This window comes from Schistocerca cancellata, chromosome 1 (genome assembly GCF_023864275.1).
Source record: "Schistocerca cancellata isolate TAMUIC-IGC-003103 chromosome 1, iqSchCanc2.1, whole genome shotgun sequence".
NCBI classification, from domain to species: domain Eukaryota; kingdom Metazoa; phylum Arthropoda; class Insecta; order Orthoptera; family Acrididae; genus Schistocerca; species Schistocerca cancellata.
Window position 1 is genome coordinate 1092420660 of NC_064626.1, and position 7036 is coordinate 1092427695.

Sequence of the window (7036 nt, forward strand, 5' to 3'; positions counted from 1 at the left end):
TTACATTCTCATTTTTTTTCTACAGACAAGGATACCTAATTTTCAAGGTCCGTTAGTTAAACTTTACACTACTTTCTTCCCTCGTTCGCAACGGCGCATTAATAGTGCAATATTTAAATCTCAAGGTTACACCCTCGACTCATGGTATTCACGACAGTATTTACAGCTCGAAGTGCTAAAGAGTGTCAACTCAGTACGTGTTCATTGGGCAGGCTTTCAGGTTCCCTGTACGGAGCAGGGTATGGGAAATGATTAGTTCATTTCTCACCTTCATTGACGTCGTAGTAGGGTAGTGCTAGCTTGAATAACGAAATAGAAGAAAATCGGCTGTTCTCAGTTCAAAGGAAACATCCCGACATTAGCCTGATTTAGGAAAACCTGAAGAAACGTAAATCTGGCTGGCTGGACGATGAATATTAATCCAGTTTTTTAAGCACGGTGCTGTCTCATGAAATCAGATTGAACATTACCGTCTGATGTAAATTCTATTTTCGTAGGTATGTCTTGTGCTTCGGTAGCCTCTCCCTACTGAAGCAGCAGATGTTCTGCAGCCCGCAGTGGGGACACTCAATTCTCAAAAGCACTTTCTTCATTTCAGTACGTTTCAGTTGGAATACTATAAAGGGATTTTCTGCAGTATCACCAATATTTTCAGTACTATTGCAGTGATATTCCCGTTGTTCATCCTTTCTTTGTCCTTTAAGCCCCTACAGCAAGCGAGGTCGACGGTATTTCCGTCCCTGCCTCATGTAAATAAATTTGTACCGCCCCTAGCAGCGTGTACTCTCTCTAATGAACGTCAACTTTCCCAAAACCAAATATGGATTACAAATTAGATCTATTCTAAAAGTACCATGGCAGTTTCTCAGTTAATAAAGTTGCATGGAAAAATATGGTAAATCGCGATTCAGACATAGAATATTAAAGCATTCTTTATAATGTTTCATGATGGTATAGATCCAGTATCTTTAAGCCCTCGAGTCTACATCCCTGCAGATGGGGTACCCTTCAGATCAGCCTTCCCATTGCTGCACAACTGGATTCTACTGTCTTCTACAGAAGCCTGAGACTTGAAGGATATAACACCTACTTTATTGCTCAGAACATGCAGGAACTAGTAGTATCGCCACTGCGCAAATCACACACTCCGTCAATGGTTGCTCACTCTTGAACAAGTGCGCCGTAGTGTAGACTCTGTAATTATTGCAGTTTCGGGTGGCTCTATATCTGATCCATGGCTCCATCTGGCATCTAGCACAGTTAAAGATGTCTTATCAGCAGCAGGCTAATTTTCAATTAAAGGCCATCTTAAATTTTCCATGTTATAGTTACAGCTATTTAAATGTTATATAGGGTGTTTAACAATTCTTGTTGCACACTTCTAGATGTTGTACAATATATAGTGTAATTCCGTAGTGATATATGATGGAAAAATATAAATGTATCAATTCGAGGTAAGGGCCCGTGTACCGGAAACGAACGAGTCGAAAGTTGAAAGCGAAATCCGTTCGGACACTTTTGACAGTGGACTGTTGTTGCTAAGATTATAGCGTAGGAAACTTTCAGTGGAGGTAGTTGGACCAGAATAAGGAAAAATTACCTGTAAACATACTCTAAAATGCATACCTGAAGAGCTATGAGCACTTCATCTTCGCTACTGTGAAACACATCTCTTTAGCAACTGCTTATTGCTCTTAAGGTATGCATTTTAGAGCCCATATTTACCAAACATTTTTTCTTGTTTTGGTTCATACTACCACCTTCAGAACAGTTTTCGCTTATAGTTTTCGACGCGTTCGTTTCCCGTACAGGGACCCTTACCTCGAATCGATAAATTTATCCTCCATCCTAGAAAGTTTTTAACATGATAACGAAATACACATACGTTTACACGCGCTGACGCTTATACCTTTCACGCTCTGTAGCATCGCTGGATGAAGTTTTCGGACATGGGTTCTATATAAAACGCGATCTATTAAGTCTTCTCTGCAACCTCTAGAAGTGCGTAACATGAATTGTGAAACACCATTATAAAAGTGTTGTTCGTAAAATTTTAATTGTAGCCTCAGGTACACGTCTGCATTCCTGGTACACAATGAAATCCCCGTCCCAGAGCACTGCAGCACGCGGTTATACTAGCCAGAACAAAATGGCACAGCACGTAAAGTGGACATTGGCTTCGCCATTTTGTTCTGGCTACTGTAGCGGCGTGTTCAGATATAGTGCACGGGTATTTCAATGCATACCAGGACTGCATACATGCACCTACAAAAAACGAATAATTACACATTTTCAGAGGTGATAACTAAACTTCACGAGCGCCTCTCGCAGTACAAACCTCACGAATATGATGAGCGCATAAATACTGAAGTCATTTTGTTGACAAAAGAACGCTAATAACTCAATTGATACTAAATTTTCCAGTACACTGTAGACTTAAAATTTTTCAACCCTCTTTAAAGTATTGTGTGTTATATCTTGATGTATTTTTGCGGTATGCACTGATAATACGAGCAGCTAATTCGTCGTTTCTCCTCAATAGGGCATCTCAAATGCTATATGAATTGTGATCGAGTTGCCTTTGTGAATTACTGTGATTGCTGACGCTTTAATCTATGATGGCTTCATTTAGAAATTTTTCTTTGCGAGGGTGTGGGGAAGAACCTGCTTTGGCTTCAGAGTTGTTTCGATTTTTCTGAAGTCTTCCAACGCCTCTTCGTCATTGCGTCTATACTCTTACAAAAAACTCTTTCCTCTTCTATTCTGTTCCTAAGATTTTCCGTTAATTCCATTTTTTCTGTTTTGGTACCACTTTTAATAACATTTAATTGTTTATATCTCACACACGATCCCACCTATAGCAGCTGTTCGCATTTTCAAATATCTCTGTAAATGGGCCCCCATCACACTCCCATGTCAGAATTGTATTATCGAGTGGCATTTTGTCTGAATATTACGAACGGATTGACGAAATTCATCACTATATTTAATAACCGGCATAAAATTGTTCTGCCCACTGCCCAGACGAGCCGTGTCGACTGGATCTTCATCATAAGTACTGAATTGCATCACTCTCCCAAAGTTTGTTGCGGACACAAAGTACACCCGAACCCTAATCTGGAAAGCTGATATTTCACCTCAATGAAGACTACTTCCATTACAAATACCCCAAAAGACATTTTATGCCTACATATCCAGCATGTTTCCATAATACAAATCTGAGTATTAGACCGTATCATCTTGTAAAATATGTCAACCGTTTGGTCACTGTTAAAACTGGCTAGGGTATGTAATAAGATTAGTTCAGCACCCTATCCCTACGGTTTCTTAAAAGAAGCACGACTGAAATTTTTCATAGGTTGGACGTCGTGTTAGAGACTAAGGGAGCTAATGTACTTAAATGAATCTAATTTACGATGGAATTTTATCGGTCCACATATTGTACTTTAGAGCTAGTTCTAGTTAACTGTTTTGGATAAGTGCGTGCATCGAAACTATCTGTACAGGCTAGAGATACGGTACCAAGGAATTGGTGACTGTCTTGTAAAATTTATTGCGTATTTTCGCCTCGGATAACACGAGTGGCAGTATTACCATTTTAGATCTATTTATGCGAAGGGGACATAGTAAAAACTAAGTAACTAAATTACAGATGAAATTCACTTCGGTAAGCAATCATATGCAGTTAAGTACATGAGACTGTAACTCAACTGACGAGGCCTACAGAGGGGTTAGCAGTGTAAACGTATCTGCAATCTGATTGCTGAAACTGAAGTCTATTGCTATCTAAGTAATATAAAGTTTGGATAATTCTTAAATCGCATAAAGATAGAGAATATTCACAATTTAAGCACGATCGTGGGAGAAAGTGCTGTCAAATTGGAAAACTATAAAAAAATTATTTAACTACTGGTGAAGATGAGCTAGAATTGCACTAGGAGCGGGGTATGACTCCCACATGTAGACGCGATCTGCGAATAGTAAAGTAATAGCGGGCGGTCGCAAGTGTAAACTACGCAGTTAATATAAACACTGATAAATCAATAAACAGATGATCTGATGACTTAACAATGAGCCGAAACAGAAAATATCACTTGCGATTTAAGGCAGAAAATACAATTAAATAAACTTTGTCAGAGCAGGTATAGTATCTTCATGCGCATGCTGTAACACCCTTTTAGGGATTGCCCACATAGCCGGCTGCTGAGATACTGAACATTTCTCGGTAACAGTCTGTGTACTGCTGGCGCGCGCGTTGCGCTGGTGAGATGCTGTGTGGGGAGCCGGCCCCTGCAGACAGGCCACCCGCGACGCAGGGCCGCTGGCAGCCGTCACTCGGCACGCGCTGCCAACGCACACAACGCGGCTCGCCGCTGACAGCAGCTCACTAATTCTGTCTGCTCTCCGGGGAGGCCTCTCTCTCTCTCTCTCTCTCTCTCTCTCTCTCTCTCTCTCTCTCTCTCTCTCTCTCTCTCATCGCACAGCTCCATAAAACATATCTAGCCAATGAACTTAACGCAGATATTCTTTTGCCCGTTAATTAAGTTGTTGTTGTGGTCTTCAGTCCTGAGACTTGGTTTGATGCAGCTCTCCATGCTACTCTATCCTGTGCAAGCTGCTTCATCTCTTAGTACTTACTGCAACCTACATCCTTCTGAATCTGTTTAGTGTATTTATCTCTTGGTCTCCCTCTACGATTTTTACCCTCCGCACTGCCCTCAGTGATCCCTTGATGCCTCAGAATATGTCCTACCAATCGATCCCTTCTTCTAGTCAAGTTGTACCACAAACTCCTCTTCTCCCCTATTCTATTCAGTACCTCCTAATTAGTTATGTGATCTACCCATCTAATCTTCAGCATCCTTCGGTAGCACCACATTTAGAAAGCTTCTGTTCTCTTTTTGTCTAAACTATTTATCGTCCACGTTTCACTTCCATACATGGCTACAATCCATACAAATACTTTCAGGAAAGACTTCCTGACACTTAAATCTATACTCGATGTTAACAAATTTCTCTTCTTCAGAAACGCTTTCCTTGCCATTGCCAGTCTAAATTTTATATCCTCTACTTCGACCATCATTAGTTATTTTGCTCCCTAAATAGCAAAACTCATTTAATACTTTAAGTGTCTCATTTCCTAATCTAATACCCTCAGCATCACCCGATTTAATTCGACTACATTCCATTATCCTCGTTTTGCTTTTGTTGATGTTCATCTTATATCCTCCTTTCAAGACATTGTCCATTCCGTTCAACTGCTGTTCCAGGTCCTTTGCTGTCTGGCAGAATTACAATGTCATCGGCGAACCCCAAAGTTGTAATTTCTTCTCCACGGATTTTAATTCCTACTCCGAATTTTTCTTTTGTTTCCTTTACTGCTTGCTCAATATACAGATTGAATAACATCGGCGATAGGCTACAACCCTGTCTCACACCCCTCCCACCCACTGCTTCCCTTTCGTGCCCCCCGACTCTGCCATCTGGTTTCTGTACAAACTGTAAATGGCCTTTCGCTCCCTGTATTTTACCCCTGCCACCTTCAGAATTTGAAAGTGTGTTCCAGTCAACATTGTCAAAAGCTTTCTCTAAGTCTACAAATGCTAGAAACGTAGGTTTGCCTTTCCTTAATCTATTTTCTAAGATAAGTCGTATGGTCAGTATTGCCTCACGTGTTCCAACATTTCTACGGAATCCAAACTGATCTTCCCCGATGTCAGCTTTTACCAGTTTTTCCATTCGTCTGTAAAGAATTCGTGCTAGTATTTTGCAGCCGTGGCTTATTAAACTGATAGTTTGGTAATTTTCACATCTGTCAATATCTACTTTCTTTGTGATTGGAATTATTACATTCTTCTTGAAGTACGTTGACTAAATCATTCATGGATCTTATGATCTGTGGGGGTCAAACTTGTGGTGACAAATATTTTCTCCAAGCACAGCTAATTCTAGCAATCATAACGTACTTTCCCTAATGTTTTCACACTACAGCAGTGTGACCGCTGACTTGTAACTTCCTAGCCGATTAAACCTTTGTGCTGGACAGGGACCCGAACGTGGGACCTTTACCTTTCCTAGACAAGTGTTCTAACATTATTTTCCTTTCCCCGCTGTCTGCTCGTCGTCTTTCTTCCTTAGGGTGATAGACTCTGTGATTATAAACTGCTCCGCGTGTGAAGACAGCCTTCATTCCCACCCATGAGATTAGCTTGCTCAGTTTGTCAGGGCGCTTATGTCGAGTGGCGCTCACCTCAGATCATCATCATCATTACTGTGATGTCGCACTTCATCTTTCCAGTCATAAATTTAAGATCTCATTTTTTTTATTGCAGAGAATAGCCAGCCTCTGGCCGAACGCGCTGAGCTATCGTGTCAGCATCGCCGAACTACCTAAGCACGACTCAGTACCTGTCCTGACAGCTTTACTTCGCCATTAGCTCTTTTCTTACCTTCCAAATTTCACAGTTCTCCAGCGTAACTTGCTGTTTAAATTTGCCAGAAAGTTTCATGACGTATTTTATGCACTGAGTTACAAACTTGATGCGAACGAACGAGGCCACCTTCCGAGGAAATAAAACTGGAATTCAATCCCTTACTTCGCATTTGCTAGAGAACTTGGTCGCGCTACTGCCAGAACTCGTACTCTTCGAATTAATGTCTTTCCGGTTTGAGCTCAATCGATATATACACCGCAGCATTGCGTATACAACTTTAGATATTAAGTACATGTTTATCAATAACATTCGTCCGATTCCATTCTTTCAAAAGATTTGTCAGAGTTTACACGGGTGTCTCATTTTGATAAAACTTTAGGGTGCTTTTTACAACTACATTTAGGATCAAAGTTTGCATGTTCGTTTTAAGGTTCTCAGTGACCTCTACACATCGTAAAATCAGGCGGTCTTAGAGGCAAATGATGGAATGGGTGATCAGTACGTTCTTGACGGCTGACTGACCATTAATGCATAAACGACCTAATGCGTAATGTCGGTAGTTCCATGAAGCTGTTGGCGGATGCTGTATACGGACAAGTTTT